Raw genomic sequence first — 26243 nt, 5'->3', positions numbered from 1 at the left:
AATGTGACTAACAGGCGTTTTCACGACAGTAGTGACTGAGTTGTGGGCACAGGTTTGCCTTTAAAAAATATAGTTGTTTCAGTAACCTGTGTTCCTCAACACTGTTACAATATAAATTTTAAAAAAGCTGCCAGCCATGGGATGCTTCCAACTCTGCAGATAGTAGGAGCACCATTCTATTACTGCTTATTATTACATATTATAAATTGTTCGGACTCTGAACTCCTTCAACTGGAGAAAGCTCTGTATAAATGAAGAGACTGTGATGGCTTCGCTTCTGACCCATACACTGTCAGTGTTATTAGTTTATTTAACCAAAAATACCCGCACTTTGCTTCTTGGTGATGACCATATAGCTTCAGGGCACAACCTTATGCAAGTACAACAGGTTCAGACTTCATCTAGGACTTCTAAGGAACAAAAAAAGTCTGTGAAGGAAAGATGGTGGCTTTGGCAAAATGATGCTATTCCTAATTCAGTTTCACGAAGCCACAGCACCGAGGTTAGAACACTGCGTCTGCTTTGTCCACCATGTTCAATTATATTAAAACACTGGAGATCACAACAAAGACATCAGTCACTGGTACAGCACCACTGTACTTAACTGTTTTCTCAACTCCAACAAGTATAAATATGACATTTATATTGTAACATAGATTGGAGACGGAGTCTTGCAAAATATAAGCTTCTCTTTAATGGCGGGCCAGAAGAAGAGCATCCAGCTTACGCACTTCATTGTCTTTCGTGGCGCCGACCATAGCGCACGCCGTCCTGCTGTGCGGAAGCCCCACATCTTTGTGTCAATTGCCCCCCATGCGAAAAGCGATCGTCTCGGTTGCGTCAAAAAGTTCTTTGAACGACATAAAAGACGGAGCTCCTCAGTTGCATCTCGGCGTTCCCGTGCGCACATAGTATGGTTTCATGCACATTACATGAACAACTTCAGTGTGAGGACGACAACATAGCGAACCGGGGTCAGAACTGTAGGAGACGACTTCGTAAGTCACATCCCTGAGGTGGCGTGTAACCTTGTAGGGACCAAAATACCGGCGGATCAACTTTTCCGAGAGTCCACGGCGATGGATGGGTGTCCAGACCCACACGCAGGCGCCGGTATTGTAAAAGACGTCACACACCGTCGCGTCGACCCTGGTTGTATCGAAGGGTGTCGGTATGATGTTGGCTCCGGATACAATGCCGAGCAAGCTGGCGTGCCTCTTCGGGTCTTTATATGAACTCTTCCAGGTGTTCGCTGGTCGGGCTATCATCAGCCAGAGGTAGCATGACGTCAAGTCTTGACGTGACGTGGCACCCGTATACATGTTCAAACGGCGTAAACTGTGTAGTCTCCTGTACAACAGTGCTATATGCAAAAGTCACATAGGGTAAGATCTAGTCCCACATCTTGTTCTCTACGTCGACATACATGGAGAGCATATCAGCCAGCGTTCTGTTCAGACGTTCCGTTAATCTATTGGTTTGAGGGTGATATGTAGTGCTCTTATGGTGAGAGCTATGCATCTGCTGAAGAACGTCCTGCATAAGTTCCGCTGTAAATGCTGTACCACGGTCGGTGATGAGAACAGACGGTGCACCATGTCGTAGGATGATGTGGCGTACAAAGAACTTGGCCACTTCAGTTGAATTTGCTTGCAGAACAGCTTCGGTTTCAGCGTACTGGGTTAAGTAGTCGGTAGCGACGACTATCCATCTGTTGCGTGAAGGGGTCACTGGGAATGGCCCAAGTAGATTCATTCCTATTTGTTGGAACGGTGCTTGAGGAGGGTCTACAGGATGGAGAAAGCCAGCCAGTTTAACTGGTGGTTTCTTGTGGCGCTGACAATCGCGGCAGGTCTTCACGTACCGTTGCACAGAAGAATAAAGCCGGGGCCAGTAATACTTCTGTCGTATCCTTGCTTCTGTCTTAGCAAAGCCCAGGTGTCCCGTGCATGGCTCATCATGGCAGGCCCGCAAAATGTCTTGGCGTAAGGCCGACGGCACGACAAGGAGGTACGTATTCAGACCGCTTCCACTGTTTTTCCTGTAAAGGACATTGTTGTGCAAGTAGTATGACGACAAGCCGCGCACGAGCGAGCAGGGTAAAACAACTTCAACTCCTTGGAGTTGCTCGATCAGCGGCAGCAGCTCAGCAACAGTGCACTGGTGCTCAGCCATCTTTATGGCGTCGATAATGCCGACAAATGGCAAGTCATGGTCAGGGTCCGATGACGTCGTGGAGAGTGGTGCGCGTGACAGTCAGCATCACTATGCTTCCTTCCAGATCGGTAGACAACTGTAATATTGTACTCTTGCAAGTGCCGGCTCCAATGAGCTAGTCTGCCTGAAGGATCCTTGACGTTGGCAAGCCAGCATAGGGCATGGTGATTGCTGACAGCCTTAAAGGGTCTACCGTACAAGTAGGGTCGGAATTTACCAATTGCCCACACAACCGCTAAGCATTCTTTTTCAGTGGTTGAGTAGTTTATCTCAGCCTTGGTGAGACTACCGCTTGCATAAGCAACGGTGCGTTCTGCACCGGCTTGCCACTGCACAAGAACTGCGCCGAGACACGCATTGATGGTGCCAGTATGAATTTTAGTGCCAGCGTCTTCGTCGAAATGAGCAAGTATTGGGGCCTCTTGCAAACGCTTGCGCAATTAGTTGAACGACTGCTGCTGCTCATCCGCCCAAATGAAAGGCGCATCGTTGCGTGTAAGCCGTGTCAGAGGCTCAGCAATTCTCGAGAATCCCTCGAAGAAGCGCCTATAATATGCACACAAACCAAGGAAGCATTGGACAGCCTTCTTGTCGGTGGGTGGTGAAATCTTGGAGACGGCAGCTAACTTGTCGGGGTCTGGTCGGACGCCTTGAGAACCAATGACATGGCCAAGAAATTTGAGCTCTTGGAACCCGAAGTAGCATTTTTCAGGCTTGATGGTGAGGCTGGCAGTATGGATCACAGCGAGGACACTCTTGAGTCGTGCGAGATGTTCATCAAACGTGCTCGAGAACCGACGACGTCGTCCAAGTATACGAGGCAGGTTTGCCATTTTAGTTCAGCAAGCACGGTATCCATCATCCGCTGAAAGGTGGCAGGTGTGGAACAGAGACCGAAGGGGAGAACTTTGAACTAGTAAAGCCCGTCAGGTGTCACAAACGCTGTCTTTTCACGACCCTGTTCATCAACTTCGATTTGCCAATACCCTGATTTAAGATCGAACGAAGAAAAAAACTTGGCATGTTGTAGACGATCCAATGCGTCATCGATGCGTGGCAATGGATAAACATTGCGCTTGGTGACACGGTTCAGCTTTCTGTAATCTACACAGAAGCGTAGTGTGTTGTCTTTCTTTCTGACTAACACTACAGGGGAGGCCCACAGGCTGGTGGATGGCTGGATCACGTCATCTTGGAGCATCTCTTTCACCTGATGCTTGATCGCTTCCCTTTCCACTGGAGACACTCTGTAAGGATGCCGACGAACAGGACGTGCAGACTCGTCCGTAATAACGTGGTGCTTTGTGATGGACGTGCGCCGCACTTTGGATGACGTTGAAAAACAGTCTGCAAATTCATTCATGAGACTCAGTAGACGGTCTTTCTGATGGTCTGGCGGAGCGGCGTTAATGTGAATCCATTCTGTTCGGCTGGGTAACTCAGATTGCTGAGACGATGCGGTTTCCAATGTGGCAATGTCAGTAACATCAGTGATTTCGCGAAGAAATGTGGTTGTCGTTCCTCGTGGTACATGCCGATTCTCGTTGCTAAAGTTTGTTAGCGAAACAACTGAACATTTGTTTTGCACCTGAATAAGCCCTCTGGCTATGCAAATGTGTTGCTCAAGAAGCAGGGGCATGTTTGCCTCAGCAATTCCTTCGGCGTCGTCCTCCATGTTGCATCGGACAAGGGTAAGCATGCTGCTCTTGGGTGGCTACGCTCGTCAGCTACGCGAAGCGCGATGTCAAGGTCGTTGTCATTACTGTTCACTATGGCTTGCGTAGTAGCGAAGCTGACTCTCGACTCTTGCAGGTCGATGATGGCACCGTTCGCCTGAAGGAAATCCATGCCGAGTATAAGGTCCTTCAAACGTTCAGGAAGAATGACGAAGTCGCCGATGTACGTGAAGCCCCGAATGTTGACTCGTGCCGTGCAATGGCCCATTGGAGTTATGAGATGCCCTCCTGCAGTACGAATCTGACTTTCGGTCCATTGCGTCGAAACTTTGTTCAGTATACATGCGAGATTCTGGCTCATAACAGATGTGTCCGCATCCGTGTCGATTAATGCCGTGACTTCGTGGTCATCTATGGTAACTGTTACGTCGCAGGATACTGACACGGAATTACACTGCTTTCTCTGCGTCTCAATTACGTCATTTCATGGTCGTCATAGTGGAGGAGCTTCAGCGTTCGCGTCAGCGACCTCACCTCCGCAGGTCGCTGGATTCAGTTTTCCCGGGAGGCTGGGCTGGTGAGCGACGCCTCATTGCTCTCGGCATGAATAGGGCTGGAAGACCTGCTTCAGGCGGGTGACGGTGACCAGGGTTCACGGAATCATGGGGCAAATGAGGTCCTGGCATCCGCGAAGTATGCTTAGATCTCCAGGGAGCATTCACCATTGCGCGGGCACGGCGCATTCAGTGAAAATCCACGGAGCCCAGCTTGGCGTTAAGGACCCGCCTTGTAGAGGTGATTGGCTTCACCGCAATGAAAACACAAGGGCCTCCGGTCTGTGGTGCGCCATACGTCGCTCTTGTGGGGTGGTCGTGTTTCAGCCATGAATGGCGTGCGGTGAGGCCTGAAGTCGCCAGTTGCTTGTTCAACGGCGCGCACAGCATGAAAGTCCGGGACATCGCTCACATAGCGAAAAATCGGGGACAACGAACTTCGCGCAGCTTCCGCATACGACATGCGAGGTTGTGGCTGCCGTACCTCATGCAGTGGTGTCTCGCTTCGCTCTGAAACTTGGACTGCCTGCCTATTTCCTCCCAGACAACCTCAGCCAGAGCGAGTCGCTGTACCGATGCTGGAGCCACCTGAAGCTTTTGGAGCTCTTCTCGAATGATAAGCCTAATGAGCTCCCGCAAGGCGTCGGTATTGTCCAGGGGTATAGCGAGAGAGTCACGCGATAGGGTCGACACGTCGCAGTTGTACTGCCTTGTTCACTGCTGCAGTGCCTTTTCCATTGATGCGTCTTCCGCGAGAAACTCTGCAACGGTCTTTGGTGGGTTGCATATTAGGGCACCGAATAACTCTTGCTTGACACCGCGCATCAAGTTCCTGAGCTTCTTTTCTTCAGGCATGGACGGATCCGCACGTCGAAAAAGTCTGCACATATGAGGTCTGACACAAAAAAAACGAGACTGGTCCAATAACTTATTGTACTTACTGAATCAGTTTTCTGTGACATTATCACCTTCAATGTAGTCCCCTTCAGCATTCACACACTTCTGCATTCGGTGCTGCCATTGCTGGTAACCGGTCTGGAACGAGGTTTTTGGAAGGCCCTTCAGGAGATTCTCCGTTTTTGCCTGAGCCTCTTCAACTGAGGTAAAATGGGTTCCCTTTAAGCAAGATTTAACTTTAGGAAGTAAAACAAAGTCGCATGGAGCCAAATCAGGGGAATAAGGAGGATGCCCCATCATAGTATTGTTTTTGCTGGTCAGAAACTGCTCGACAGATAGGGCCGTGTGAGCGGGTGCATTGTCCTGGTGCAACAGCCATCCATCACTCCACAACTGTGACCTTTTCTTCCTAATTTTTTCACGAAGTCTTTTTAGTACTTCAATGTAGTAGTGTTGATTAACAGTCTGACCACTGGGAAGGCACTCAATCATTACAATTCCATTAATGTCGAAGAAGACAATTAACATTGCCTCGAATTTTTATTTTGACATGCATGCTTTTTTGGGTCTTGGGGATCCTGGAGACTTCCACTGCATTGACTGGCGCTTACTTTCTGTGTCATGGTAAAAATACATGTCTCATCACATGTTACAACAGATTCCAACAAATTTGGCTCGTTTGCAAGGCGTTCTAACATGTCCACACACACGTCTTTACGGCACTGTTTTTGGTCAACGGACAGAACTTTTGGAACAACCTTCGCACAAATCTTCCTCATGTGTAATTCGTTCGTTAAAATGCGTCCAATAACTTCCCTATCCAAGTGAACCAACTCCGCCACTGCACGAACACTTAATCATCGGTCACCACTGATCACATCACGAACTTTTGCAATGTTTTAAACTCTATTGTTTGGACTGTAACCTTGGGCGCCCAGCATGTTTATCATCTTCCACACTGTCCCTTCCCCCTGAAAACCACTTATGCCATTCAAACACACGTGCACAAGAAAAAGTTATATCTCCATAAGCCTCGGTTATTATTTGAAATGTTTCCGTGGCTGATTTCTTAAGTTTCACAAGAAACTTGATGTTGATTCGTTGTTCGGTTTTTACATCAGACACCATTTTTACACCATTCTTCCGGCATAATGCACTTGCACATGTTCAATCAACGACGCAGCACTCCCAACTGGTGTGATCAATTCTGCCCAAACTGGACGCATGAATAGAGGAGGTGTGTGGGATTACGTCAGCAAAACAATTGTTGCCAACTACACTCTTTTTTTAAGCTACACACTTAGTCTCGTTTCTTTTGTGTCACACCTCGTATCTTCGACAAACATTGCGATGCTTTCGTTCGGCCTCTGTACTCTCGCCTCAATTGCAGATTCAGCTCGCTCCTTACGATCGAGGCTGGCGTATGTGCCGATTGCCTGCCGTCGGAATTCGTCCCATGTTGATAGGGCCACCTCACGATTCTCAAACCATGTCCGCGCATAGTCCTCGAGGGCAAAGTAAGCATTGCGTAGCTTGCGTTCTGGAGTCCAGTCGTTGAATTCTGCGACATGCTCAAAATGATCGAGCCAGTCTTCTACATCCTCGAAGGTGTCCCCATGGAAGGACGTGGGGATTCGTGGCTGGTTGAGGACGAACTCGGTCGGGGCAGTTGAAGAAGAAGATGGAACCGATGTAATCATCCTCCTGACTTGATTGGGCAGAGGCTCGTGCTAAGGCGGCAGTCCTTGAAGTCGGCAGCTTGTCTGTACGTGCACAGGAGTCAGCTCAGTCGGACTTCGTACTGGGCTTGTGGACTGTGTTCGATCTGGGAGTAGTAGCATGTAGCCCGCACCTCCACCAGAAAAATGTAACGTAGATTGGAGACGGAGTCTTGCAAAATATATGCTTCTCTTTAATGGCAGGCCAGAACAAGAGCGTGCAGCTTACGCACTTGATTGTCTTTCGTAGCACCGACCTCTGTGTATGCCGTCCTGCAGTGCGGGAGCCCCACATCTTTGTGTCACTATGTATCCCACGTCAATAAGCAAGGCCTTACCTGCACTGAAGGCTGCTGAAAATAAATGTTTCCTCTCTCATCTTCATTCATTATGCAACTGAATTCCACAATTTATTCTTTAACTGCACAACTAATTCAGAGACAATGGTGAATCGTATGCCTTTAAGCTTTGAGAAATTACTCCCCAGCACGATAAATTTGGACACCATCCACATCATGTCATCTTTTAGCGCAGGCACAAGATGGATAAAGAGGGCACAACACACACAGTGCGAAATTCTAACAGTACATTTATATCCAGTTTTCACAGCCGTACTTAACCACTCGAAACATTCTACGAGGCATGCGTGCATTGCTAGATGAACAAGTGTATCTTTCCGGTCTCTTTCTTTTCACACCACTTCTGCACTCCCTTTGCAAGAAAAACCCCGCGGGAACTTTTGAAGCCTGTTTAATAGAAGGCATTTTGTTTAATGCATGAGAAGATATTCAATCTTTTCTACTGATAATGAATGGTTTCGTGATGTCTCCGAAAGTTGCTATACTTTTAGCTGCCATAACAAAGTGCATCATTTCACACTTGCATCTGCCCATAATAACTGCTTCGTTTATTCTGAGCAGGCAGTTGCATCATTGGCGGTAGTATATGCATAAATGATGCGAGCAAAATAAGGTATGTGGCAGCTGACAGTTTCCTTGCCCTCCACAGCCAATGATGCAACTCTTCACAGCTGTGTGTTCTTTTTGTGTTTTGCAGCTATCTATCGCCACGCAAGCTTCACAATTTGCTCAAGCTTCCACACTAGCATAAAATGCAAAGCAGCAGTGCAACACAAGCACCAATGCATACGCAACATTTTGTCAAAAGATAAAATTTAATTAGGTAACCTATGAGTCTTCTGCTCTAGCACCAGATGTATTATGTAAAGAGATTCTTTGATAATAGACTTGTACAGCGAGTTCACTGCATGGAATCAAGTAGATCACATTGATCAACATCAACTGAAGATGCAGTGTCTGTAACGAACAGGTGATGAGGTCTCTGGAGCACCATACAGTAGAACCTCTATACTATAATGTTGTGGGGACAACAAATATTGAAACATGTGTGGCCACGCTTTATGTGCTATGCATTATTTTGCTATGCACGTTCGAAAATGTGAAATTGGACATGGTACTGCTTATGGCAAAGTAAAATTTTCTCTGCACATGACTCAAAATATGCATTCTGATAGGAAGAATGCAAAAGTCACCAACCAATCTTTTGGGCACCTAATGTTAGAGCGACACTCTCTTTGCCTCTTCCCTCAACTTGTGCACTGCTGCTGCTGCTGGCTGTCGTTTGCCTTGCCCGTCACGTTGGGGAGAGAACACGTAGGATGTACATGGTAGGGATGCAGCAGAGGCATCTGTGAGCCATTTCTGGTGAGAGCTTCGTGGCTGTGCCCACAACGCCCTCTGGAGCTCCCTGGTCATCAACACAATGCCCTCTGCACAGCCATATTTGCATGTTAGCCTCCCGCAAAAGCATTGCAGAAGCTGCAGCGCTTGATTTTGCACTCGCATGCAACCACCTAGAGGGGAGATAGTATGGTAGAAAGAGGAAATGTAAAGTAATCACGTGGACCATCATGTTTGTTGACGTGCGGTGCGGTGAGAAGACTCGAAGGCGGTAATGGGACAGGTTGCACAGGTGGACATATAATTCACACCATTCTCTTACACATAAACAAGTAATATTCTCTAGCACAGAGTATCTTCTAGCGTATAAAGTCTTACGACGTGGCATACTGCGGAGTTCAGTCACTCGCCCAATAACGCGCAAAATCCGGGCAATGCGGCATACCCCCCTCCCCCCAGTGGTCGCTCACGTGTGGTAGGAACTTTCATTGGCATGCCGTTTGCGTCGGGCAGGCCGTGGGGACGCGGTGACAGCTGCTTGGTTGGTGGCTCAAGATTCCGCCGCTAGAACTGCGAGAGTACCAGACTCCTGAGCGCACAGGAACTGCAAGATCTCAGGACCCGGCCAGGCACGGGACACGGGCAGGACCTCGGTTCGGTGGCTCATGACCCATCACGAGGCTGCCCAGCAGTACACCCAGGTAGCCCTCTCGGGACTCCTTCCACAAACCTTGCTCGGCCCTCGTTTGATTGGCCCTTCTGGTTAACGCTGCCCATTCGCTCGTCTCTTCTTCCTTTTTTCTTCTGCCACCAACCCTCGTGCTCTCTTGTTTCCCGTGTCATGCTGCATGTGTTGTTGCCATCGGCGTCGTCTTTCACCACATTACCCCTCACACAAGAAAGTTGCTTCGCTTTAAACAACTTTGCCATGCAGAGGGGGGCTTGAAGCAGGAGGTCTTGTTGCACTGACACATAGCACATAGACAGTTCAAAGGTTGCGCACAGTTGCCACAGTATTAAAAAAGAAAACACTCACTGACATCAAGGACAACATAGGGGAAATTACTTGTGCTTAATAAATGGAATGAAGAAACGATAAATTAATGGAAATTAAAGTGGATGAAAAAACAACTTGCCGCAGGTGGGAACTGAACCCGCAACCTTCGCGTTTCGCGTGCGATGCTCTACCAATTGAGCTACCATGGCGCTGTTTCCCCATCCACTTTCTTGGGTATTTATGTGTACTAGTAAACCCTAGGAGTGGTAGCAAGCGCCACCACTCAAAGACCTTGGCGGCGGACGTGGAACGTCCTTGCTGCCGCAGGCGTCACGAGAACGTATCTTTTTGGGTGAAAAGGCAACTGGTCAATAAACCCACATATGCTACCTGAAGGCGTCAATGTTGCCGGATTCGAGACCCTTGTTATTTATAAACGAGAAAAAAGGGGGTTAACCGAGGGGCCAGATTTTTATTAGTCATATCATGAGAAGCCAACAAACACTGACACCAAGGACAACATAGGGGAAATTTTACTTGTGCTTAATAAAATGGAATGAAGAAACGATAAATTAATGGAGATTAAAGTGGATGAAAAAACAACTTGCCGCAGGTGGGAACCGAACCCGCAACCTTCGCATTTCGCGAAGGTTGTGTGGATTCTTCCCACCTGCAGCAAGTTGTTTTTTCATCCACTTTAATTTCCATTAATTTATCGTTTCTTCATTCCATTTTATTAAGCACTAGTAATTTCCCCTATGTTGTCCTTGTAACAGTGTTTGTTGGCTTCTCATGATATGACTAATAAAAATCGGGCTCCTCAGTTAACCCCCTTTCTTCTTGTATATAAACAGTAACAGAAGCTATGTACACACATATAAACTTGGATGGACACTCTGCTTAGGTAGTCGGCTCCAATATTGTCACTGCCTTTGATGTATTCGACAGTGAAGTCATATTCCATAATCAGTAAACTCCAGCGCAATACTCTGTGGTTCACATGCTTGGCGGAGTTAATGTATGAAAGTTGTTCATGGTCAGTTTATAGGAGGAAGTGCTTGCCATAAAGATAAACATGAAACTTTTGGATGGCCCAGACAAGGGTGAGGCCTTCCTGTTCTATGGTGGAGTAGTGTGCTGCTCTTAGCAGCAGCTTCCTACTTGCATATGTATTCAGGTGCGTAACACCACTGTGACGTTACAGGAGGACAGCTCCGAGGCTTGTCAATGATGCATCTGTACGTAGGGCAAATGGCTGTTCTAAATCTGGAGATCGTAGAATGGGCTGTTCAGAAAGTAATTGTAATAGTTTGTCAAAGGCTTCCTGGTGATGCCGCTCCCAGACCAGTTAATTAGGCGCATGCTTGCGGGTCAGTTTTGTGAGGGACGCTGATACTTTGGAATAATTGGGCACGAAGTGTCGATAGTATCTGGTAAGGCCCAAAAATGATCGGACTTCTTTTGTAGGAGTTGGCATCTGAGCGGTATTAATTTTCTCAAGGGTCTCGATCTCTGGGTGTAGGGCACCATGGCCTACAACATGCCCTAAAAATTTTACGGAGGTGAAGCCAACTTCACTTTTGGAGGGCTTCATAGTTAGACCGGCGTTTTTGACTTGCTGGAAGAAACGCCGAAGGGTGTGCACATGTTGTTCCCATGTTTCGGTGGCAATTAAGACGTCATCGAAATAGTGGTAGATATTGGGGATACCATGCACTACCTTTGTCACAAGCCTTGTGAAAACAGCTGGAGCTGTCTTAATACCAAAAGCCATAAAGCGGAACTGATAGAGACCAGACGAAGATTGAAAGGCTGTCATGTGCTTGCACTCTGGATGCATGGGCACTTGCCAATACTCTTTCGTAAAGTCAAACTTGGAAAAGTACAGACTCCTACCCAGCTTGGTGAACATCATGTCTACTCGTGGTATAGGTTCGTTATCCATGATGACCACACAATTTAGTTGTCTAAAATCAATGCACAAACGCATGCTGCCGTCTTTCTTCTTCACTACCACCACCGGGGACTGGTACGCCGAGTTTGACGGTTCAATAATTCCTTGCTTTAGCATTTCCTGGACTTCATCTTTTATAGCCTTTTCAATTGCAAAAGGTACCAGATATTGCCAGACGTGTCCTTTGTCGCATTTAGCTGGCATTCTACGAGGTGGGTTTTTCCAGGCAAGTCCAAAAATATGTCTTGGAACGTAGACGTTTCCTTCACTTCTCCAGCTTGCTCATCAAGTAATTCAGTGGCAATTTCGACGTCTTTGTACGTTTATTTTTGTTCAGTGCAACAAATGGCCGTTCATTTTCTTCATCTTCTCGGGTGTTGACTGCTACAGCAGCTTGGTGTTCAGCTGACGGTAAGGAACATCTTATATTTTTTTAGTAAGTTTGTATGAAATGTACTTCTTCGCGGGCCCAAGTCAATGACGTAATCAAGGTCGCTTCTCTTTTCAATGACGGTGACTGGACCCTTCCATGTTAGGATTAATTTATTGTTCTCGGATGGTAGCAACAATAATACTTTCTTTCCCATAACAATGTGTCGCGCCTTTGCCTTGCGATCATAATATTGTTTTTGTGTAATTTTCGCTTTTTGAAGCTCCTTATGGGCTAGTTGACATGTCTGCTGCAGCTGTTCTTGCAGCTCTACTACGTAGCCGTACGTTGTTTTGGTCTCTTTGTCCAAATGTTTCGTTGACCAAAGCTCCTTCAGGTTGGTCATCGGTCCTCGTACGTAATGGCCGTAAAGGAGATCGAAAGGTGAGAATTAAGCCCAAGATTGTCTGTGGGACTTCTTTGTAGACAAAAAGCAGTGGTGCCATGCAAGTATCGATCCCAGTTTTGGGGGCTTTCTTGGTACACCGTTAACACTGCCCAGAGATAGTGATCCGCTGTTTCTCTCAAACTGTCAAGACCTTTGCAACCTGGCTCCTTCAGAAAGATGGCAAGCTTCTGGTCACATCGTCGCAAGAACTGTTCGGAGACAACCGTGTTTCTCAAGGCGACATATGTCTTTTCAGTTTTGGCCAACTCTTGCCAGTGATCAAAATACCCAAGCAACCTGCCTGCAAATTGGCGACCTGTTTCGCCATTCTTGGGCTTAGCCTTTCGAAACTTGATTCAATAACCCTCTTCCATAAATCAAAACCTCTGGAGCAATGTTGCCTTAAGCTCAGCAAAATCAGTCGCGTCTTCAGTGGACATGTGCCCGACGACAGTGAGAGCCTCCCCCATTAGGCACAAACTCAGAGAAAGGGCCCGCTTGTTGCTAGCCACCCTTGGTCTCTGCCACTCGCTCAAATCTTTGAATGTATGTGTCAAGCTCATCCCAAGTTTCATTGAACGCTGGAATTAATTTGTGCAGGCTTCAGAAACCTTGATTATTCGCTTCCCGATCACTTGAGTCAGCTGTGACTGCTTGACTTGTCTGCTGCAATTCTTGCACACACAGCCGTGGTTCCAAGAACTGGCATTCTCCAGCTTGGCACACTAACTCTCATGCATGGTCCTCTTTGGCAGCCTCACGCTCTTGTGAATGGTGTTTTCTTTCTCTGTTACGCTCCTAATCGATTCACTGCTGGAGTGCCTTGCCTGTGAGTCCCAACTCTTTACCGAGACCTATAAATTTTTCGGCATCCATCCTCAACCACCGCATGCGAACGAAGTGGTACTCTCAAAGGTGTTACGAGAGTTTAGTCCTGTTGTGGACGCCAGATAATGTAAAGTAATCATGTGGAACATCACGTTTGTTGACATGTGGTGCGGTGAGAAAAGACTCAAAGGCGTTAATGGGACGGGTTGCACAGGCGAACATATATTTCACACTATTCTCTTACACATAAACAAGTAATATTCTCTAGCCAAGATTATCTTCTAGCGTATAAAGTCTTACGATGTGCATACTACGGAGTTCAGTCACTCGCCCAATAACGCGCAAAGTCCGGGCGTCGCGGCATGTACATGCGGACAACTGACACAGGGCGTGCAGATGCAAAGCCACACTAAAGCACCACCGTGTCAAAATGACAACACGCAAGCGGTTGTCCAACAAATCAACAGTTCCATCATGATATGTGCTCATGTGAGGAAATGAGAGTGCCAACTTTCTCGCAGGCTGCGAACAATGGCGCACAACAATGTCTCCCCTCTCACTGTGTGTTTTGTGTACTTTGTAGACAAACACAAGTGGTGCAAGCAAGGTAACAGTTAACATCACATCATGACTGTCGCAGGCCATCGACATCAACGCCAAATATTATCAGTGAATGCAAACAGCACAGAAAGCTTCACTTGCATCAATTCCCACAGTGCATGGGATCTGCATAATTTTTTTTGTGCACTTCTGGTTTTCCCACGGTCCCTCCAGCTATGTCTAGAAGCAATGTATAAATGGCAACTGAAATCTTTGATGCCGCACAGTCTGCAATTAATTTTTTGGACGATTTTGGGCCAATTCTTATGGATAATTCATTACGCAGTAGATGGGACCAAAGGATTTGTGCACACGATGCTGCAAACACGGTGGCCTGAACAAAGTTGCCGCCACGTTGACTTGGCACAAGATTCAATTTTTTCCCCTGTTTATTTGTTACCGACAAATCAATGCTTGGTAGATTTCAAAGCCATTGTGAGAAGCCTGTCGTCAATATTTTTGTACCAGTAGACCTCATTGGGAGATGGAGCACGAGTTCATGTGCACAGGCTAGATTTATGGCTATAGTGGTGGAAGAACTCCGTTGAGCACTAGCTGGTTTACCCTGAACAGTTAACTCAGTGGCTACCAAATCCGACCCTCGCTACCAAGCTGCTGACCCCAACAACATGGGCCATATTGCCAAAGACAGCGATCTGATCAGTTGTAGGCTGGAGATATGGTTGGTTTTAACATTTATTCACAGATGGCCTGATTGAAAACATATGTAATATACAGCAGTCCACTTACAACGATATCAAAAAGAAGGAGAATTCCAATCGTTATAACCGATCATTGCTATATCTGGACTTCCATAAAAAACAATAAGAAAAAAAATACTACCAAACACACCTCTGTAGCTCCGAAACCAAATTTGCCACTTACGATAAATTGGCATTGCAGAAAGTAGGCTGTGAAAAATGAAATGCTTATTTATATCTCTAAGCAGCGTGTCAAACATTAGGCATGCTTAAATAGCCAAAAATCTGCACTTGCGTTCACGGAAGCTTCAGGTTCGCAACCACGGCGTGCATGGTGTCCAGTGGCTGCGCAAACCCTGGCGGCTATAATTTAGCATGCATGAAATCAATGAGCGACTCTATCGACAACGGCGCACTTTGCCTGAACATTGGGGTTGGTGTCAAAGACGGGCCACTGTAAATCTCGTCATCACTGCCGCTGCTGTCGTCGCCTCCGCTGCACCATGCTGCCGTCTGTGCCGCGACAACAATCGCCCCGTCTGAGATTCTTCGCAGAACAAGGCAGCGCTATCTCCACTCAGAAACTCCTCCATCGAAGCACAGCCTATTTTATCGCCAGTAGCGACGTGCTCCCAGAGTTCACTAATGTCAGCGGCTGCTACCATGTTGGTTTCACATGTGGGGGGTTCTGGCTGGACATACAAAGCCCGCCGTTTCCATTGATTGACATGGCCGCTAGTTCTAGCCTTCATGATCATGGTGCTCGCGGTTTTCAGAATCGTCGATATCATCGACTGCGCGAGTCTTGCACAATTTGCAGCTTTGTTCCCAAGCGACACATCTTTGCGCTTTATAGGCGCACGGACTACTGTGGGGGTGCACAGGCTGCTGCCCCCACATCGCACCCGCCACCACCCAGACTCCAGCCTGCTGCCCAAGGGGAATTCACATGGGCTTCCCGCATCCGACAAGGACCCCAGGTGAGCGGCACGGGTAGGGCAGCCTCCCCACCGCAACCCTCCCCCCAAACCCACCCAAACCGCCCCCACCTCCCACTCCCTTGTGGGAACAAGTCGAAATTCAACAACTTAAGGCTTAAGTGGCCTCACTAACACAGGTAATCGAGGCGTTCGTGAACCGCCTGCCCCCGCTCCCTATCTCGACACCTTTCGGGCTAGCACCGGAAGCGATGGACAATGGCCCCTCTGAACAAAGGGACTTCACGGCACCCCTCGCTCCGATTTAAGCATGTCTCAGCAACCTGGAGGCCCAAATGGCCTCCATAGTAACCACTATCGAGGATAGACTGGCTGCTGCCATTAAAACTGTGTTTGACCGCATCCCGGGCATGATAGTGGCCCAGCTGCCCCAAATCGTTTTCAGCACCTGTCGACCCATCTCCAAGCTTAAACGGGTGAATAAATCTCAGAGGCAATAGCCACTATCTGATATGGCCGAGGCTGATCGACAGCCTGTCAGTCTGACTGCGATTCTGGACAACAGCCCCAGATTGAACAGCGGAGCGCCTATGGACCTCTCTGCTCTACTGGAGGTAACCCAAAATTCTACTCCCCAAGATGTCGGGCCACGGCCGCACCCATGCTAATTCGGACCCTCTTACAATCCTTCAGTGCAATTGCCAGGGATTTCGAGTCCAGGCTGGTCTTCAGCTCCACCTAGAAACCTATCCAAATTTACCCGCGGTAGTGGCTCTCCAGGAGCCAGGCAAGCACGCCTGCCTTACAAATTATACCGTGTATCAAAGGGATGCACAAACCGCAATATGCGTGCACCGAAATTACACTGCCAACTTGGTGGATCTAGAATGCCTTACTCGTATGCTATGGTGACCCTCCTCCCACTTAGGAAGCAGGACCCATCCATACACATTCTTAACATTTACAGTTGACGCATGACTGCCAGGGCGTACCTCCTTTGGTAGCGCTGCCCGGTCGCCTCTGCATACATAGCTGCGTCTGTGTAGTACGTGATGTACCTACGCGATCAGCCAACAGCAAATTACCGCGTCGGCCACGGCGGGATCCCCCACCTCGGCTGAAATATTAACAGTGGCGATCGCACACGCTCACGCGGAGCATTCGCAAAGGAACTCGGTCGTGGTCACAGACTCCCAGGAGACATGTCGCATGTTTCTCAAGGGGCACGTGACTGCGGCTAGCCTCGCGATAATCCCCAAATCCTTCAACCACCATCATCGCCTACTCTGGTGCCCGGGCCACGCGGGGGTACAGGGGAACGAAAAGGCTAACGCGTTAGCTCGAGGGTTCACTAACCGAGCGACGGCGTCCTCTTCTAACCCCAACCACAAGCACTATCCCTGACAAAATTCCACCAATTTATATGCCAAAGACATCCTTGCTCTTCAGCGCGGAGTCAGCAGAAAATACCTGCCGCCTCACCCACAACTTAACAAGAAAGAGACCGCCGATTGACGTAAAATACAGACCGGGGTATTCCCCCATTTAAAATTGCTAAACGCCATGTATCCCACTCGTTATAGGGCCAACTTTCCTTGGTGGAGTGGCATACCTACTCTAATACATATAACCTGGGAGTGCACTAAGCACCCTCATAGGCCAAATACCAGTAACACAATGGAGTAGTGGGAGGCCCAGCTCGCCTGGTCCGACCTGGCAGGACAAAAGTCCTTAATTAGCCAGGTCAGGCATGCGGCAGAGGCCAGTGGGGCCCTGGACTGAGAGGCTACGACCACCCCTCCTTCATATCTTTTCCATTGCAATAAAGTTTCTATCTATCTACAGTTCACGCAAGCTGCCCAACATAACTTACACCGGCATCTTTAGTAAAGCATGCGCGGCGGCAGGCAAGGAACCACTGGTCATAGTAGGCGACTTTAATGCTCCCAGCACCCACTGGGGTTACCATCAGGAGGAACGACACAGTAGAAAATTGGTGGAACTCATTTCTACCAAGGGCTTTACCCTACTGACAGACCCTACACACCCAACACGCATTGGCAACTCTGTGACTCGCGACACGTGTCCCGACCTCACACTGATCAAAAACATCAGACACGCTGATTGGCTCAACACTGAGGAAATCCTCGGCAGCGACCACTGCATTGTCCTCACCACAATCCGAATACACCCCCTTAACCGTCCTCCCAAACAGGCAAAACTCCCCGAATGGACTAAATTCCGATCGGAGTATAGCAATTTGATGCACATAGCCCACCAGGGGTGCGACTGGAGATCATTGTTCGGCGCGTTTGTTCGGTTACCGGCGTGCGCGATTGGCCTACACCGCGCTGACGTTGCCAGCCGCGGGGCGCGGCCACGATTTTGATTAAATCAAAATGATGACACGCTCCTGTCAATCATTGTGCAACCGAGCGCGTCATCTGCTAGGCACCGAACCCGACAGGAGTTGACAAGATTGGAGCGATCATACGCTCGTTACGAAACCGGCTTCGCATGGCGCGTCTGGTGGACTGGATTGGATCCAACCGGCAGCTACGGCTGTGGAATGGTACGTTTGGATCCAATCCATAGTTTAATTTGAGAAAATGGCACTTGCGTTCGGAACTTAGGTTGTTGCGCTGGCGTTGCTCGAGGAGAAAGGAGAGCAGGTGACGGTGTGAAACACATTTCAAGAAATGGCAGAAAGTGAATTCAGGCATTGCTTTTGTTTCTTGAAACAAACAGTGCATTGGTTGTACAGCGAAATCGACCACATCATCGGTGCACGCGAGGCACTGGAATGTTGTTGCTGCCTCTTGAAAAGTGCGTCACTGTTCCAGTCGTTTCTTCTTACTTTTTTCTTCTCGCTGTGCGCGACACCACCTAGGGACGACGCAGAGAAACTAATAGTTATAATTTGAATGTTGAATTTGTGTTAGAATGTTGTCCTGAATGATAGTTATAAATTGCAGTAGTCACACATACTACTATTTCAAAACGTGTTTAAGCTTGAGAAGAAAAAAATGCATCTTTTAGATAAATATTTCATTCATTGAAAGATGAGAAACATTTCATTTTGTAGTATACTGTCTGCAAGCAGACAACAAACAAGAGAAGTAAACTTCTGGGGAGTTCACCGCTTGCCGATTGGCTGCTCTCTCCGTCCCGTTCTCAGAAATTTTGCATACTGACACTTTGTGACGTTGCAGCAACCGAACAGAATGCGTATCAAACAAGGATCTCCGACCATGCCCCAGGGCTATGCCACCTGGTCTCAACACCTCGTGTCGTCACTTTGTCACACTGAACAGACGTTTCAACTTTCAGAGCCCACACCTGCAGTGGACGACCACCTCCTGCACCTCTGCGAGGCTTGGCACAGCCTAGTCTGCCTGGCGCCGACAGAAACACAACCGAAAACTCAAACTACGAATTGCAGCCCTTACCCTAGAAGCGGACGAGTACGCGGCCCAGCTAGCCGATTCTAACTGGGTGGAACGCTGTAACACTGCTGCTACACAGATGTCAAGTCGTAACAACTGGAGTCTTTTCAGGGCTCTCATAGACCCTAGCCAAACAAACACGCACAGAAACACAAAAACACTTACAGTGTGCACTTCACGCATACGTGGGAGACGCGGAGAAATTGCCACGTGTGCTCAGAGATAAATATCTCGGTCGCCAACAGGACCCCCTCAGATCGGCGTACTCCTATGCAGGCACGGAGAATGCTTACCTGGATCGTTGCTTCCAACTCCACAATCTGAAGGAGGCCCTGTCCAAAATGAAACGAGGAATGGCGCCAGGCAGGGACCGAGTGACGCTTAGGCTTTTAGCCAACCTCCCTGACTCGGCGTGCCTTCACCTTCTCGACTATCTCAATCAGATCTGGGAGGGGCATGAGCCCCTACCGATTGATTCGAAAATGGCCTTGGTTACTTTCATACACAAACTAGGCAAATCCATTAACATCGACAATCTCAGACCCATTTCCTTAACCTCCTGGGTGGGGAAGCTTATGGAAAGCATTGGTCCTAGATAGGCTCTCTGAATATCTGGAAGCCCAACACACCTTTGCGGACACCATGTACAATTTTTGCCCACAATGCTATTCTCCTGCAACTACACCAAGATGTTATCGAACCAGTTGAACATCCCAGTGATGACAAGGTAGTCCTCACCTTAGACCTTGAGGGAGCTTTCAATAACATCACCCATGACATCATTCTTGCGATAACAGAGCAATGTGACTGAGTTGGCTATCTTTTGCGCGTGTTTTCCGTGTTAAACCCGTGGCACGTGTGCCGATAAGCGATACATCGTGCCTACATAAACCTTTGTTTTTTGTGCAATAAAGGAATCTTGCAAAAGCTGCTGCTGCGTCCAAATCGGTTATTACACTGGCGACGAGGCACGGTTGTGCCCATGCGGGGAGGGCGTTTCCAGCAAGATGGCCTTCAGCGTCCGTATCGGTGAATTTCGCTTAAATGGTAACTCTTCATGGGAGGATTACGTCTAGCGTATAGAGCTATGCTGCACTGCAAACAAGCTCAAGGAAGATGCCGACAAGAGGGCAGTATTGCCGAGCTGCTGTGGGGAGGATACATACTCCCTGATAGCCACCCTCGTCAAGCCTCTCCGACCACCGAACACTGACTACCAGTCCATTGTAAATGCCGTGAAGAACCACATCAACCCGAAGCCATCCGAGCTATATTCAAGGTACGTGTTCTCGAAGCGAGATCAGCATGACGCCGAATCTGTCGCACACTACGTTACAGCTTTACGTAAGCTAGCCGAGAACTGCGGGTTCAACGACAACCAGCTTCCTCTTGACGTAATGCTAAGGGACCAGTTGGTTTTTGGAATCTCTGACAGCATTGTGCAGCAACGTTTATTGGCCGAGAAAGACCTAACTTTTAAGACTGCCTACGATCTAGCAGTGACGGTAGAGGCTGCTGCAAAACATCAAAGGGTTATGGGCGACCTACGTGAGGACGTCCCAGATTTGACAGCTAAAGTGGACAGGCAACCCATAAAGCAGAATAAGAATAGGCAACATTTAAAAACTTCAAGCGAGCAGTTGAAACGGCAGTGTTTCCGGTGTTTCGGCAACGACGCTGCATACCGTTGCAGGTTAAAAACCGCAGTATGCTTCAACTGTTCCGTGAAAGGGCACTTGGCTAAAGGGTGTCGCAAGAGACAAAGAGGTCAGGTTAACCACCAGTTTGAAAATATGTCAAACTCGGAGCAAACTGAGTATGATGACATGCTAAATATTAGTCAAGTGACTAGTGGTTGTCCCAAGTTTATGATGGCCGTAAGTATAGGCGGTGAAATAGTGCCCATGGAAGTCGACTCAGGAGCAGCTAGGTCGATTATCAGTCAAAACACGTTCAGCAAACTGAAAGTGGCAAGGCGCATAAAGCTTGAAGAATCGGACACCAAGCTCGTAACTTGGACTAAGGAAGGATTGGACGTCGTCGGAAAAGCCACACTTCCAGTCAAATTCAAGGAACAAGACTTCGAGCTGCCGATACTCATTGTAAGAAACAAAGGTAGCACGCTTTTGGGTCATGATTGGTTCAAGGTCTTGAACATTAATGTCACTGGGCTTCACAGCATGGAACAAAATGCAGAAGCCCTTATCAAAAAGTTTCCGGATGTTTTTGACGAAACATTTCCAGGCGCTGCTCTGCCACCCCTACACATCGAGCTGAAGGAAGACGCCCGGCCCAAGTTTCTAAAATGCTGCAGCATTCCGTTCGCACCGAAGGATAACGTCATCACAGAACTGGAAAAACTGGAACGTCAAGGTGTTCTGGAACCGACGCAGTACTCAGAATGGGCCACCCCTGTGGTCATCGTCCGTAAAAAGGATGGGTCATTAAGAATATGCGGCGACTATCGAAGTACAGTAAACCAAGCGGTAAGAAACAACGTTTATCCTTTACCTACTAGCAAGGAACTTTTTGCAAAGTTGGGGAAAGGCCGTATCTTTTCTAAAATTGACTTGACGCAAGCGTACCAGCAACTTGCAGTTGATGACGCTACAGCAGAAGCGCTCACAATAAATACAGTAAAGGGCCTGCACAAAGTGCGACGTTTGCCGTTTGGTGTCTCGGTGGCACCCGGATTATTTCAAGGAGCAATTGATACAGTGCTTGCAGGTCTATGCCAGGTGGCGGCATACCTCGACGACATCCTTGTGGCCAGCGAAACAGCAGAGGAGCACCATGAAATTGTCATGGAGGTTCTCAACCGACTGTCAAAAGCGGGAATGCTTATACAAGGCGCCAAGTGTCAGTTTTTCAAAGAGAGCCTGGAGTACTTGGGACACTGGATAGACGCCACCGGCATCTACCCGTCAAAGGCTAAAGTCGAGGCGATTCACAAAGCACCTGTACCAAAGAACAAGGAGCTCCAAGCTTTTCTAGGTATGGTGAATTTCTACAATCGTTTCCTAAAGGGTCGGTCCGAAGTTGCAGAAGTGCTCCACCGCCTACTGGACAGCGACAGTACGTGGAATTGGGGTGAAGAGCAGCAACTAGCTTTCGAAAGACTAAAGACGTTGCTGACGTCCGAGTCGCTTTTAGTACATTTCAACCCTGATGCACCCTTAATTCTGTCTTGTGACGCATCACCCGTTGGTGTGGGAGCTGTATTAGCTCACCGCGATGCTCAAGGACGCGAGCAACCTGTTGCTTATGCGTCAAGAACACTCACTAAGGCGGAACGTAATTACGCCGCCCAGATTGGCTGCGAGGCTCTAGCTATTGTCTATGGCGTCCGTCAATTTCATCAGTACCTCTGTGGGCGAGAATTCCGCATCTTGACAGATCATAAGCCACTACTCGGTATCTTTCAACGAGACAAGCAGATTCCCGTTGTTTTGTCACCGCGCATGTTGCGATGGTCTTTGTTGTTATCTGCTTACGAATACAAACTGGAGGACTGGGGGCACAAGGACTGGGGCAATTAGGTCTACGACATAATCCACAAGTTTTATTTGAATTTCGTCGATATCTCTACTGCTGCTGTTGTTTAAATTTGTGATTATTGAAATCACTTCGTGTACTGTGACTGGCTGCAGAAATAAGAAAGAAATAAGAAATACTAAAATCCCCTTTTATTGGTCAGAAACCTTTTTGTAGGTGAAATGCACAACAAATTTGTAACAGGAGAACCACAACAAACTCATTACACTTTCAGCATTGAGGGTTGGGCTATCTCTATAGCTGTTGCAGCTTAAAGTTTTCCTCGAGCACCTGTTCATGGCACTTCCCCTAGTGAGGCTGAGCACACCTTCAACTTCACCACTGTATTTTTTGACACGGTGTAACGAAACTGGGTGTGTGCCTTTTTAACTTTGCTGAAATCTTTTTCACACTCTGCACTGCTATGCAGAAGTGTCAAAACACCCAATATCACATTTGAAAGCTTGGCATACTTAGAACTACAATCTACTTCCCGAAAATCAGAGACCACACACCCCTGCTAGTCGATCCGATCCAGAGAAGTTACTTCAGCAGGTAGATTTTCTAATTGAAGATGGCTGAATTCTGCTTGAGTGTCATCCAGAGCGGAATCTATACACTGCCCCTTTTCAAGCAGCACTGGGACAGCAGCACTGGGACACGGTCAGTCAGGCACTTGAGGTCAGCAAACCTGGCATGCACAACCTGGCTACTTCCACACTTTTTAGCAGTTCACATTTCAGTAGAAATTTCAGTATAATGTATTCGACTACTGCTACAAAGAGCCTTCTGATCTACACAAAATACTCTTACTTGGATTCATTTTTCACGTTTTGCAAACTCTTCATTTTCAGCCTACCAATTGCAAAATCTTTGTGATTTATTTCATTGGGAGAATGCTTCTAGTCGACATGCGTGAGCAGATCAGTTTGTTTCATCACTGACAGTTTGACAAACCGCAGCATCAGATCTCTCGGAAGGTTGTTCAGAACCTCCTGAAGCAGATGTATTTGCAGGGCACCAGACTGTAGGAACACGTTAACCTTCTTGAACTCTGGTACAATTGAGAGCAAAAAGTGACAATATGACTTGCTGACACTCGATGATAGGAACATGAATGGTCGTTCTTCTCGATCTAGAATGTTGCTACCTTGACTTCGGATTCGCTTGGTAGGAGCTTTACTGGATGCAAGGGCACTGCTGTCCAGTCTTGGTCTCATTCTTTGGGGTCCACTGTCTGCTTCCAGTCCATGTTTCTGAGGGTCAGTGTTGGGTTCACTTGCTTCGCCAGGCAGCTTCAAGATTTGGTTAGATGGCCTTATTTCACTGTGGGGGAGCTAAGTAGTGGCTGCCACTGCTCCACAAACTGTTTCAAGCCCCTGCCCACAGACAGCCACCTAGTGTGGACATGCTTCAAGATTTTCTTCGATTCTACGCCGTGAAGAGACTGGAAAGCTTTCAGCTTGTCCTTTCTTGTAGAGCTTTTCTCGAGGTAGTAGTAAATATCCACTAGTTCCTCATTCACATTCATTGAAAGGCATGCTGTGCCTTTCTGTGCTCAGAGATTGATTAAATGGCTACAGCATGCTCAGATGGCAACATTCTCACGTTTTTCTTTGGGAACAGCAGCAGCTCCAGTCTTCGATCCAACCATGGCAGCCAAATTGTCGCACCCCATGGCGATGTAGTTCTGCAGCGATATGCTATTCTCGCCTAGCCTGTCCACAACAAGTGTTTCTTTCCGTGGAGTAACCTTCAAAAGCAGCCATAGTAAAAAAGGTACTGCAAACAATATTGGCACAAAACGACACCACGATCGGATAAAGTTTTGCATTGTTTCCACTGTGATTGCTCCCGTCTGTCACGACCAAAAATGGAGAACGCCTTAGATGGCTAATCACATCGTCGATTTTTTTGGTGCCCATTCCTTTCAGGATTGCAGCAGAAGCATAGCTCTTGGCTATCTTTGAGTCTGGGAACATTTTCTGAAAGAGTTCCCTGGCGTGGTCAGCAGCTGTGAACGGCACATTGTATTCAACCATGAACACAGCAAAAAGGCATTCAGAGCAGTAGTATCGAGACCTGCTGATCGGCTGCACAACCATCAAAGCTACCCATTTGAGCTCACTAGTTTTGCTCAGTCCTTGTGTTTCTTTGTGCCCAGATGTAATAGAATGTCCCAGCAACCAGCATGCGAAATATTAACATTACAGCAGCACAACCCACAGAATGCATGCCTTTGTGCGACTTCTTGTTGAATGGAAAGTCAGCCGAGCAACTGGGGATAAATACTTTAATGTACTTCTTTCCCGACACTGTGTTACTTGCATGGGATTATGTGCCACAGCACTGGCGGAATGCATGATGAAGTAATAGGGTTAGCTAAAGCTAGCACGTGTTTTCGCAAATGATCACTGGCTTTGGATACAAGTCTGGCCATCATGTTCAGTGTTGCCGACATGACACCATGAGCAGGCTAGATTTAGGAGTTATAGCAACTCAATGAACCAACGCACAGTGCATTCACAAGTTCTGAACAGAGAAAATAGAAAATTGTAAAAATATAAGTGTTGACGAGGTACTCGTAAAAATGAGCAAGAAATCTGACACTTTACAATAATACCGTAAAACTTGGTAGGTATGCATTGTGTGCATTTACAATTTATTCAATTATAAGACAAGGTTTTTAACATGGAAGTGTTTTATGCTGGGGTCCACAATCAACTTCCTGTAACAGATGTGACATAAGTGCTAACGCGTAAAATATGCTTTCTCTTGAGAGGCATGACACCGCCACCTAGGAGCGGTGAAGTGAAGTACTGCACCATGACACTAACGAGCGCCGACAGTGAGCACTTCAGTAATCTCAGCGCAGCGGAGGCTCCAACGCGGTGTAGCCTTGTGTAGGCAGTGTCGGCTTTCTGCTGAACTGACGACGCAGTTTCCGCACAGTGTCCGATTAGCCTGTGACGCCCCTGTCGCCTACAGAGGGCAGCTTCAACATGCATCAGCAGTTCTCACACACCGCCTACTGCTTTCCTTGTGATGGCACCAACTAACAAAACTGCTGTGCGAAGCAGCGCAGAAAGGCAACAAAATAGATGGGCGAATCTCGCTTTGGTCTGGCGAGAGACATGGCAGCATGAAGCAGAACGCCTTCGTGCATTTGCGGTGCGTGCTGCGAACTCTGCCCCTCGTATTGCTGAAGCTGAGCCCATCGCAACTCAACTGGCTGCCCAAGACACTACGGGACATGACCAAAATCCTCGTACCTTCGCCAAAGCGACTTGGCAGCAGGATGGCGCTTGCCAAGCAAACCTGCAACACGGTCGCCGGCCCGCAAATTGTGCACCTTTTGCTGCTGCAGATTGTGAGCTCATAAGGCATGCAAATATGCAATAGTTTCTTTGAAGACACATTTCACTTTCGTGTTCTACCAGTTCCTATGACACATCTTTTTCCTAGAATCCCTCCCTAGCCCCACTCACCCCCCTTATACGAGAGGCTGATAGATTAAGTTACTATTTCTATATTGCAGCCGCAGCACCACATTTCCGATAATATTTTCGATGGCAGCATGAACTGTAGCAACTAATAAGCCTTGGAAAGCAGGGTGGTGCTGTATTTTTGCATGTATAACCAATGCCGAGAATATAAAAAATTTA

The 26243-nt window shown here is 47.7% G+C and overlaps 1 protein-coding gene across 2 annotated transcripts in view; it reads right to left on the bottom strand.

Moving 5' to 3' along the window:
- Positions 1 to 26243, bottom strand: part of brun (trafficking protein particle complex subunit brun) — a 642817-nt gene that overhangs the window by 114369 nt on the left and 502205 nt on the right. The gene's annotated exons all lie outside the window — the stretch shown is intronic.

The sequence above is a fragment of the Dermacentor andersoni genome, chromosome 7 (assembly GCF_023375885.2).
Source record: "Dermacentor andersoni chromosome 7, qqDerAnde1_hic_scaffold, whole genome shotgun sequence".
In the NCBI taxonomy this organism is placed as follows: Eukaryota; Metazoa; Arthropoda; class Arachnida; order Ixodida; family Ixodidae; genus Dermacentor; species Dermacentor andersoni.
This window is presented reverse-complemented; position numbering and strand designations above follow the sequence as displayed.